The 12,828-nt window shown below is 33.5% G+C and overlaps 1 protein-coding gene across 4 annotated transcripts in view; it reads right to left on the reverse strand.

Moving 5' to 3' along the window:
- Positions 1–1,021: 1,021 nt before the first annotated feature.
- Positions 1,022–12,828, reverse strand: part of CPSF6 (cleavage and polyadenylation specific factor 6) — a 31,819-nt gene continuing 20,012 nt past the window's right edge. For all 4 annotated transcript variants that reach the window (XM_058804812.1, XM_058804811.1, XM_058804810.1 and 1 more), the window contains one exon: positions 1,022–6,325. The gene's annotated coding sequence lies outside the window, so the exon portion shown is untranslated. The remainder of the gene's footprint in view (positions 6,326–12,828) is intronic.

The following is a 12,828-nucleotide window of genomic DNA, read 5'->3' on the forward strand; positions in this document are numbered from 1 at the left end:
TGTTTTCTCTAAAGAGACCTGTACAGTTCCACATTGGGTTTAAACACAGTCATGAATGTTTGTTCTTCCAAGCCAATTAGATTAAATTTTTTACCTTTTTTTTTTGAAACTCTGATTTTTTTCTGACAGGAACACCAGCGTTCTCACATAATCTTACCACTGTCAAATGGCAGAGGCTCATCACATGCCAAAGGTGGAGCCAACAGCATAGAAAATGATACCAGTAATCTAAGATGGTACAATGGATCTAGCTTGTTTTGTGCCAGAGTGAATGAACTTTGACAAGTATTATGAATATGGAGGTTCACCACTAGAATGGCACAGTACAGCAATCAAGTGGCTTTGTGTTTGTAACACAGTGATGTGTTTTATGTAACACAATGTTCTGCTTTAACAGTTAAAATATTTGCCCATGTAACCCCAGTATCAAGAGTAGTTTTAAATCATCAGAGGATGGTTACTGTCACTAGTACCAAACCAGTATTTGGCACGAAATGAGCTGACAGCAATTCAACCCGCCATACAGCTGTTTTACAGCCGCTGTTTAACACTCACATGCTCTGCAATGATTAACATTTGCCAGGTAAAGTCAAAGCAAAAAGAGAAAGTCCACAGCTCCAAACATTACTATACTGATGTTGGAGTCTGAAAATGTAATTTTAAGAGACTGAAATTGCTTTATGTACATGCTTATTTTATTCCCTTTAGTTAAAAGACTTCATGTGGGGGCACTGTATTTTACAGAAAAATAAGGTTAGCTTAAAAAAAAGTCTGCACTACTCACTGGTTGTAAACTCTAAAAAGTCCAGATAAGGATAAGAGCTAGTATAAACTATTTCTAGATTCAGAAGTAATTACAGCACAGAATCTAGCTGTAAGTATCTTAGAATGTCCACCCTCCAAGTTTTAATGTCTGAAAATTTGAGAAGTCTGGCAATAATGAGAATTGCGAAGAAATTAGACAAGCTGAAATGAAGACAGACAGAAGTATTTTTTAATATAAAAATGGTCTTTATTTCTTCAATACAAGGTAAACTACTATTGCAGTTTAAGACCAACACAAAAGTTGGACAGCAAATTGCTTAACAGTCTCCTAAAGGCTGAAAAAAAGAAACCTATGAAAGCTAAAAGTTGTGCAATATTTCAAGTATAACATCTAAAAAAATGTAATTATCCCTAAATTTACAGATTATTTAAGTACCTCTGCTGAAAATGTATTGAAATCCACATTTGCTAGGATACCATCTTACCTTGCAGAGAAATAGAGGTCTCCAAAAACTGCAGTATTCAACAGACTCTTTGGCCTGCCAGCATCAGGGAACTGTTTACTATATATATAAAATCCTTTGGAGTCAGGCATTCTGACAGGCATCCATTTCCTTATATTTTGCAATGCAATTCTGCATTCCACCTTGGACAACCCCCTCCTGTATTTCAAACCATTTCTTGAATATTTACTCATATATCCTTGTGCAAAGCAGGAACCAGGAAATGGAATGGTACAGGAAGACAATACAGCCTTTTGTTTAGAAAGTCAGCAGTGCTGGTAATCATCATAAAAATGTTAGAGTATACCAAATAGGAATGTATTTCACCTTCAAAACACTTGGCTTTTTTTTTTTTTTCCTTTCTTTATTATTTTAAAAAAGGACAACTGCAGTAGTAAGGAATATGAATTTGCAACCACTTATATTTATAAAAGCACACACATTCCTCATTTTCTTACATATGAAGATCAAAGGAATGTCTGTTTCATAATGTGATAATAATATGCACAGTTTAAAACATTTTCTATTACAAAATACTGTGTACAAGAGGGTGAGGCTGAAGTCTATTGAATATACTCTAAATTACTGAAATTATGTAAAAATCACATTACATGGTACGAATAGATAGGAATTTTTACAACTTAAATGCTCCACTCCATCAGGATCAAAAGTATATGTTTACTATTTTCAAGAGACTTCTGTAAAATTAGTGTATTTTGAAGATTTAAGCACAGGCATATGCATCATCCCAGAACCCACTGCAATCACTGGGGCTACAGAAAGGGTTCATGAATTAACAAACGTATTATATATAAATGGAATAAGGAGCTTTATTGCATTTTGTCCAACATGGGGGAAAACAAATCCCACACGAACATCAAACTGATAAGCTTCTATACCCCAAACTGCTCCTTAGTAAATTTATCCTCTATAGCTAAATGGAAATCTAAAAATACATGGGATGTCAGACCTTAATAGGGTATGGGGAAGAAAGGGGAGGAAGGCAAAACAAGTACAAAACCAAGAAAACCCCAACTCAACACCCCCATCCACCCCAAGCTAGTCCGAAGTATTAATTGCAAAGCATCATAATTGCAAGAGACAGTATTTCTGCATAAACATCATGATTCATCAGCATGCTGCAACCATTATGTTCAAGACCTGTGCAGTTAATTACCAAAATAATTTGAATCTCAACTGAATCCACATTGTTTCTTTTCTATATTACAATCCTTATTTTAGAAAGAATTCAAATTAATTCATATTTTTATATAGACACTGGCCTGCACTTTCCTTCTCTAAAATCTTGAAGAGTTTCAATGCAGAAGCAATTTAGTGTCTCAGATCTCTGAAGAGTACCAGTCCTAAATGTGCATGTTTTATATTTAAATCTACATGACTGACAGTATCTTAACGAGCATTGTATCAGGAAATTTAAGGCTGTATCTCAGTTCACACAAGAACCAAAGACAATTTTAACAGGCTATGTATAAAATTCTATAAATAAAAATGGGAGCAATGTCTGTTTAACCTGTACACAAAGAGCAAGTGGATAAGGAAAGAAAATCAGGAATTAGGTATTTCTACAAAGAATGCCATGTATTTTACTAGAAACACAGATGACAAGTATATACAACATTTAAATCTCCAATTATCCACATACAACTAGGAAAAAAAACCATTTACAAGGGTTTGTGTATGCAACTAAACAATCAGGTAAAAAAATACAGTTAAAAAAACTAAGCCTCACCAATTTCAAAGGAACAAAACAAGAAAGTACTCAGTCCATAAAGAAAAAAGCTAATGTCTAAACTTAATAAAAATATCTTGTTTAACACAAAAAACAACAGCTATCCTAGCTTATAAGCCACACTGTAAATAAAAATCTGAAGTTCTGACAAACATTTTCCAAAATGCCATCAGAACAAAAAATATTGGCACAGAAAGCAAAAAAGGAATGAGGGAAAAAAGAAAGACTGTACAGTTTCCAAAATGCTATGTTGTTCTTCTTAAGTACTTTGACCTGTCAAAATGCATAATCCTGTAAAAATTTTACTTTAAAAAAACCACCCTCTACTTCTAAAAAATAAACCATCAAAACAAAATCTGTTGGTAAAGCACCACCACCCCTAAGTCACTACTTGTTAGTTTTGTCTTTCAAGATAAAGGACATAGCCTTTAGATAATATTTTCAATGTTACTTATAAACTCAATATTTGAAAAAAATTAAGTATTTCCTCAGAGATGATTTCATCCTTTCATCAGCAAAAGGAGATGAAATACAACTGAATGAATATTAAACAGCAGTAGCCATCACGGCATCACCACCATTCAGCAACTTTCCAAACTGCCATTTCCTGCACGTGTACAGAAAATTGCAGGAACCTTTAGTAAACCAAGACTTGGTAAAAATTCTACTACAGATCCAGTTACACATGATGTACATTAGGCATATTCCTTTTTGGTGTTTATCAGGGTCTTTGGATTTTTTCTGTACACTTTTTTGTTTTATAAAAAAAAAAAATCTAACAAAGGAAGCTCACTACAACAAGAGAGTATTACCTAAAATGCAACACAGTACATTTATCTGTTAAAACTAAGAATCTGGAGAATAGGCAGAAATAATGGGCTTCATACAGGGATCTCATCTCTCAGGTCACAATGGTCATTCTGTTTAACTTACATTATTTACCCCCTGCTATTCTCTCCCTGCTATTTCCATTGCCAGCAATGGAAATATGTGAGTGAGAAATGACAATCTATGTAAAAAGAGCAACAGTCTCAAATCTATTTCAATGTGGACTAAAATATCAGCTCCTACATAAAATGCTTGTAAACGTTACTTTTATTTTAAAATTTCATATATCTACGCAATGGAACACTACTTACCTGCTGCTTTTCCAGTATTAGCTATTCCCCATTTAACTGCTACAGGCAGGTAATTTCTTCCTTAAAGTTATTACACACAGTAGTAAACAATGTTTTTAAGTAAAGAAAACGAAGTTACAACAGTACTGTTTGTAACCAATACCTATTCACAAAAAAAGCAAGAAGTGATTCATGACTTGCTTGATACAACTTTCATTTTTACAAAATATTTAAAGGCAGTTTTCATTTTCAAACAGGATTAAACAAAGACGTGAAATATCTTCTCAGAAGCAAATAATTCAATTAAAACCAGTGATCCCATGCGTGAGGAACTGAGGTACACAGTTTAAGAAAAAAAGAAAAAGGGGCGAGTCTGAAGCTGTAGCCAAGTGCAACAGCATCAACCTGGCTGCAGGAAACCTGGTTCAATAGTAGGTGCCAAAAATATTAGAGCATTTCAGGCTTATGCAAAACTTTAGCAGTTGCAGAAGCTACTGGCCCCAACTCAGTAAAGCATAAAAATCACTCACATATGCAAATACAACACTTAAAGCATATGTTTACATTTCTTGAAATCTATGAAATATAAGCACATGCTTTATACGCTCTGGAAAACCAAACAGATTTAAATGCTTTCCTGAACAGGGTAACATTTTAAGTCAGCTGTAAAATCTTCAAAATTGGTAAAAAAGAAATCAAGAGGCTTCTAAGAGTTGCCTCTTAAAGCCATCTGAGGTCTTGAAACTTAACTTAAAACATTAAGTGCAGCTATTTGAACGAGTGACAACTCCAAGAGTGTGTCTGTTACATAACATTTTACAATAGACTAAACGCGAGCCTTTGTGCAAGGCTGACTGAAATTAATCTTTTGCAGCTTTTATGAAATTTGCTTGCATTTGACACTTGATGAAATTTAAAACAAATTCTTTAATTTGACGCCTACTTTCACTGAGTGCTCCATTAATTTGTTTTTAGGTAAATTTACAAAACCTCATCTGACAAATTTAATCAGTGCCATTTTTTGCTAAAGACATTTTAAATATTGCCCACTGGTGAACAAGGACATACAAATGTACCTTCTCTTTTATATGCACGTGTGAATAAACCCCAAAGTATTAAGAAAATACCAAACCCATGAAGTCATAAAAATGGTAACATCTTGTTTCTTCTGGCACATTTCTATGTATACAACTATGTACAGACTGCTACGGTCTTGGGGGTGGACAGGGAACACACACAAGCACTATTACTATAAAACTGTAAACAACTGCAGGATTTGGGGTGTTTTAAACCTAACCTTTCTACCCCTTATTATGGGCAGTTTAAGTTCATATGAACAGTTTAAGTTTATATTAACTCTAGTGTCAATCAGGATCAAGGCTGTATAAGAGATAAAAATTTCAGTGGGCTAAAAATCACAGACCTGGGACTATTTCACCTCAGAACAACCAACTACAGAGAGCTGCAGTTTTTACAGTTTTATAAGTCAATTAGCAAATTCACAAGCCACCTAGGTAAACACTGCTAAAAAGCAAAACAGAATTAAAGGTTTCACTTAACCACCTATTTTTGTATCAAAATTGAGTGGGAGAGCGCAACATTAGTATGTTTAACTCGCTGAATCCAAGATTAGGCTGAGGCATAGGCAAGAACTATTGCGATGTTTCTGAAGACAGCATCAATGTTTTCATTGTAACATTATCTTTAAATATTGCTGAACACATGACTTTCCCTGAGGTGTAAACATCAAATAACTTGAACAGCTTTACACATCAGCCCCATTAAACAGTTTATTACAACACTACATCTACTGTAATCAGTGGTGCTGTGTACAGACATTATATGAACAGTTTAACATGAACAAACTACTATAAAAACAAGCATTTACTTGACTTTTTTCAATTGCTTGCACATTATAATTGCCAAATGTATATAACCAGTAATAAAGTTGCAAAAGCTATAAGGTTTAAATCACACAGGTTTCCCTCAAATAAAACAGTTAAGCAACATAAAAAAGTAAAAGAGCTACTGGTTACCATGTATGCAGATTTGCTTTATTCAGATCTATTCCTGTTCATATTATCCATGAATCCTTACAGGCTCAGTTCAATCACATGAAGCAAACTGCTGGACAAGCATCTTTCCTTGAAGAATGTATCTTGTCTTGCACGCTGTTCCTCTTCCTTCAGCTGTAATGTGTCAAAATTTGTGATGTAGATTTTGCTACTCCCCAAAACACACAGAAAATTGTTGGCTTATCTATACATACACAACTCGTGCATCTACTTCACCGTGATGTTAACTAACATAAAACACCCAGAAGCAGTAGCTACTCATTTGAAGTTGTTTTCTAATACAGTAATTAAAAATAAGATTAATGCTGTTGAACAACGAAGTTGAAAGAATATAAACTTCACAGTTAAAGTATTGATGATAAAGAAATAACTACTGCTTCTGTGTCTGACTGCCAAATTTATATAGAACACTTGCTAAAGTATGCACTCTGCAAGAGTAACTGAACAAGAATTTAAAGTAATTTTACCACAATTAGATTTTTACATTTTTACCTGCCCACTTACATAAGTTTTAATATGGTTTGACATTTAAGTAATTAATTGATTATATAATGAAGTGGATGGCTCACAGCTCAGTAACATTTAAAAGCACACAGAATCCGACACCAGTACTTCAAAAGACTAGTGGCAAGCTGGATGGGGTTCACATCTAAAAATACACACTTGCAGTTATGCACAAGAACCCACTTTTCAATTAATACAATGTAGATTTGCAGGTTTCCTCACCTCCTTGCCCTTGAAAAAACCCCAAGCCCTACTTCCTGTTCTCATCTATTTTGGCAAATCAAGGAACCACACAATTCAAAGTTAATTACTGTAAGAGTTCACAAAATACTTGGGATAGTATAATTTCATACACTGGATTTCAGTTGAATTCCATTACAAAACAATTAGCTACCTTAATTTCATTAATAATTCACAATTTCAACACTCAATTTCAAAATAGTTTCAATCAAGGTCTTTTAAAAACCCAACACATTAAATTATTCATTTGAAAACCAAGGCATTTAGAGAAGCAATTTCATGAACATGCAACAGTACACAGCTGTCAAATATTCTTCTATTAGTACAATATTTTCAAAGCTGGGAAAACTAAGTATGCAATTTTTCTTCATTTCCTCAAAATGACTGTTAACAATAACTTTTAAAAATTCCAAAGTATAACCAAGTATATCCTATACACTATAGTATGCACATAAACTAATCCCGATCAGTAAGTGAAATGTCTTCTCTTATTCACAGATTTTGTTCCCAGGTCCTGAATGCATCAACAACTACTTCTGGGGAAGTTCCTTCCCCAGAGGCCAGTGTTTCCATGGGAGTTATGTATTTCTGAAATTAATTAGTAGCAAAGCGACAAGGTGCTACCTCCACAAGAAAAACACGTTGGGAGCTGTGAGCTAAGTTAGCACAAACAGACAGGAGAGAATCTCAGTTTTCTAGTGGAGAAAGTCAGTACTTGACAGCTGTGAGACTGCACATCAGAATTTGCTGCTCTCATCATACAATTGCTGCAGCTAGAATTATGGATCTTGATTATGTCTACGGCAACAGTTAACAGATCCAAAGTGCCCTATATAGGATTTAATACTACCATAAGAAAGCTTCAGTTCCTGGGAATAATTTGCTATATCTGTAAAGGTACTTATGGATCTACAGGAACTTTAAAGAATGCACAATAGAGTGAATTTAGGATTAATGCTTTTTGGTATAGGGCTTTTAAGATGGTCAGCGCCACACTGAGCCTTTATTTTTAAAAACATGACCAACTAAAATCCAAAGTAGTGTACATTTCAGTTCCAAGTATTCTGCCACTGTATCTTGGCAAAACTGGAAACTCCTGTGGTTCCAAAAATAAATAAATCTGTATGGATTATACCTGCATGCTCAGCCTTTTTCAGTATTCTACAAGCAAGTAGAATATTGAAGAAACAAAAAACATTTAAAAAAATTAAATCTCTAGTCAGTATTTCTTGGCATCTTTTCCATCTGCCTCAAGCTCATACATAAGCTATCTGTCCCAAGCATGTGTTAGATTTGTACAATTTAACACCAGACAGCAATCAGTTTCTCAGCATTTCTAGCAAAATTTACCAACTCTAACCAAATTTCAGACTTCAGTGTTGAATGGAAATTTTGTGGTTTAAAAGTTAGGGGTTTATGCCAGAACATTGCACAAATGAAATCCCAGAACTTGAGTGATCAAACATTTCTATATTTATGCAAGATGCAACTTGAGCACTTTTTTACCCACAAAAACACATTCTTACAACAAAACCCCAGTAATTTCTTATATATATATATATATATATCAAAAGCATCTTGCAATAGCAGCTCTAATTTTTCCCTTTAATTCAAATTATCCAAACATTCACATAAAAACTTTAAACAGCCTTTAAAAGTTTGAAAATTCTACAGCAATTTTAAAGCTGTATATACATACAACCCTCAAATTTTATTATAGTAGTTTATTTTCAGAGATTGGATTTCAATCTCACATGTTCACATTTCAGTAAAATGCACAAGATACATTTGTTATTATATCCTAGACGCTCCTATGAATTACTTAATGTAATTCTCCTTTATTTTATTCTATACATGAAGAAAAAGAAATACACAAACAAAAAAATCCCAGAGAAAATACCAGCTTAAAAGCCAAAAATTTCTTTTTACTTTAACCTACATGCCAGAACATCACAAAATACCCCAGATATTCTGATGCTTCAGCTGTAACATAGCGAGCAAGAAGGAATTTCAAGCTTGACTTTCTATTTGTCTTTCAGCATGTAAGCACAGATACTCATGTGGTTCTGTTCACTGTACACATACAGACTATTTAATCAGCACTAGCATCTTCTCACATTTGTTGCCTGTTACCCCCTCTTATTTTGAGTGTACTTACCTGCTGTCTTTGCTCAGTCTTAGTGTATAATTTAAGATCAACACAACAACAATTTCATGACTGTATATCAATAATTTTACATGGGGGAAAATCCTCCTAAACTAACTTGTCAGGTATCTTTCTTCTATTATCCCAGCCTATCTATTCATCAAAACTAACTGATGAAGAGAGAGGTGCGTTCAGGAAATGCAATCTTTAGTTTACAGGTTAAAAAGATATTAATTATTAGCAAGTATTTTTCATATTCATATATGAGGGAGAGACAAAAAGGTAGATCAAGCTGCCACATGTGTCTCTTCTTTTTTTTTGGTAAAAAGAAATCTTAGTTCTCAAACCACAATGAGCAAAAGTAAAAAAGTTTTTTTTTTTCATTCTTTGAAGAACATTGGCAAACCAACATTTTCACTACTGTATTTCATATGCGTAAAAGTTTCTTGGGGAACTTTTCACACAGATCAAATTTGTCAAAACTAATGAATTCACAAATAAAGAAGCCCAGGATATGAGGAAAAAAAATATAAGTGTGTCTACAGACACCTCAGAAGTCAGTAAAATTACAGCAACATATTTATGGAAAAAAGTAATAAAAGTTATTCATTTGAAAATAAGTGGCATAAGATATTATGTTCATTTTTGAAATCCTCTTTTCACCGTCAAGAAAATCAATTCATCACTGAACATTAATAGACAAACTCTGTATTTCTGGAAAGCACCAGAGTAATAGTTAAAACAGATTTTAAGAAGCACATAAACCAGGGGCACTGCTTGCCCCTATTCATGTTATGCTGGATTGCAAATACTGAATCAGATGCACAAAGCATCATTTCTCTGGTGAATGCTAAATACAGAAGAATAGTGCCAGCCCCAAATAAAACACACAGTTAAGAAAAAAAGAAAGAAATTAGGTAAACAATATTAATAATAGTTCAACACTGAGACCTGATATAATTCTAGACAGGTATATATACCCAGGTCTTGAACAATGTTACCACATGATTCGCTTAATATTAACTAGAACCTTATTATTAAAATAGCCTATTAAAAGCAAGCATTTGCCAATTCATTCCAAGTTTTCTTAAAAGGCTAATTTCATACTTCACTTGATGTTTAAGTGGTTATTACCACAGTTACAGAACCGTTCCAACTTAGAGAAGCAAAAATATAATGAATACTATGTACTATGTAAGCCATCAGTACCACTTCCCCTCCTACTAACACAAAAACATCTAACCATGTTATTTCTTCAATCACTCTAAAGCTGAAAGTAATTTCAGAGTGATCTGAGAGCAGAAGAAGCATACAAGCCTCAAACTTCAAATTATTTTGCTTACAGTGGTTTGAGAGCAGAAAAATCAGAGAATAAACATGAAATATGGAGTACAAAGTCTACATACATATCAACTGTTACAATGCTGTGGTTTTGTCTTTGCAATTCAATCCAAATTCGGTTTAAATAGGAAATAATCAATCAACCCAGTAACAAAAACATAAAATGAAAAACTTAACATTCAGCAGTTATAGAAATCCAGACAGATTAAGATTGGGACAACGTATCAGCTAGAAATACATTATTGATTCTCAGTTAAAAAAAAATTCTGCCTAACAAGTCAGGACTCATGCTGATGAAGTTACATTACTATTCTGTTTGTACACATTAATTCTGCTAAATATCGTTCTATTGGGTTCTCAGTTTTTTTGATTTATACAGGTTAGACACTTGTCTTAAATCCATTGTTCTCTTTTATTATTTAAAACAATAATATCTTTTATAATTATATTTGCTTTCTATGAGCAAAGGCAAGATGTTCCAAAGAAGCATTCATTTTATAGTAATTCAGGAGAATGGGTTGTCAATGTACATGAAGTTTTACTCAAGTGAAGGCACAAAAATCTTGCAACAATTTGATTTTAAATCATGAAGTGTACAAACAGAAGTGTAAATAAATACCTGATATGGTACAACTAAACTTTTAAAAGTTTTGCTGTTATAAACATATTTTGTAAGTTATTCCAATTTAAGCCATCTCTATAAATGTAATACAGAACAAACAGAATTTCACTGTTCACAAAAGTTTTCACAATGGACCCTCAGAATCCTTCTGAACTAGACGTGTAACATTTTGGAAAAAATGCCAGTACAGTATCACAGTCATGACTATAGGTACACAATAAAGGAGAAATATAAGTGCCATTCATAGGGTGCAGGCACAGAGGCAACTTCATGTTTTCTGGCAAAACACAGTAATATGGGGAAAAACTCGTTTCAGCACTGTTGATATTTATAAATGACTGAGTGTTAAATCAGTTTATGAATATTATTCAATGTAAAAAATGAAACAAAAAATGTATGGGAACATACATCTTAGTGAAAATGAAACATACAAACCAGGAGATAACTGTATTTCTTTTATATGTGCGTGCGTGTGTATAAATATATAAAAACAAAACTACAATAAAGCTCTTCTTCATTAAGACAGAAACAAGACAAACTGTTTACAATTTAACTTAAAAAAATTCCAAATGCTTTACTTTACATGTAGGATACTAAATTTGGCATTTAAATCAAGTTCTTAGGACCTATTTTCTTTGCACAAGGGAATCTTACCAAGTCCCCCTTTTGAAAGAAAAGAGAAATCCCAGCACACAACAAAGCTGAAGGATCTTGCAAATATAAAGCCCACCTGAACTGAGACTGAAATCACAGCCTCAGTGCAAATTATGCTTCAGAAATTATAAAATGCAACCTAATGCTGTTTGACATATATTCTTGGGGTAAGAGAAGGAAATCTGTACTTGGCACAGTAAATCTGGATCTATGTGCATAACACTAAATACACAAAAATCAAAGCTAGATCAGTAAATTATGCCAAGGGTTAAAAAAAAATTATCTTTCATTTTTCATTCCAGGCTATTAGCCATTTTTAGTATGCTTTACTCATCTCCACCAGAAGGAAAACACTCTGGAAACGTATCCATTACTCAGCTCAATGGTTACCTCTATTAGTAACAACTATTTGCAAATATCAAAAACATGCAGCTACTATAAAAGGCAAAAACCCAGTTCAACAAAAGAAATTACATTTACTTTTGTTATACCTGTATTTTTACATTCTCTTATTTTACAATTAAGAACCAGAGTTGATATTTTTACTAAATTCCAGAAATATTTCTACCAATCCATTTTTAATGGCAAAAAGTAGCACTAACAGAAATATACTGCCAACTTTATTTCAGCTGCCACGTTTCACCTTCCTATTTAAGCCTTTGATTCCCCTTCTTTAGGTCTGTTATTTCTTTTTGTGTCCCCTGCTCGTACATGAATCTGAGACAACATCCCACTTAATTCTCAACACACTTAGAGCATTTACTACCATAATTTGTTCTCTCCCAGAGGAGTGGCAGTGACACAAAAAGCCTGACTGAAAGACTAACATTTAACACATACAGAACTGTATTTTCACTTAGGACTATACTACATTTTATTTGACTTTTGTAAGTTTTGCTCTGTAACATCTATAAATGAACTCCCATGAATAAAAAACACATGCAAATCTGGAAACTAAATCTGAAGTTAAATGTAAGACATGGAAGCTGGGCAGACAGGCATGTCTACAAAATTCAATTTCAGTGCAGATGTAGTGGAAGTTCTTTCAAGAAGAGAAAAGGCCACTGGAGAGCCACTACTATGGTTGGTTGGTTTTTTTTCAATTGTCAA

This window comes from Ammospiza caudacuta, chromosome 5 (genome assembly GCF_027887145.1).
Source record: "Ammospiza caudacuta isolate bAmmCau1 chromosome 5, bAmmCau1.pri, whole genome shotgun sequence".
In the NCBI taxonomy this organism is placed as follows: domain Eukaryota; kingdom Metazoa; phylum Chordata; class Aves; order Passeriformes; family Passerellidae; genus Ammospiza; species Ammospiza caudacuta.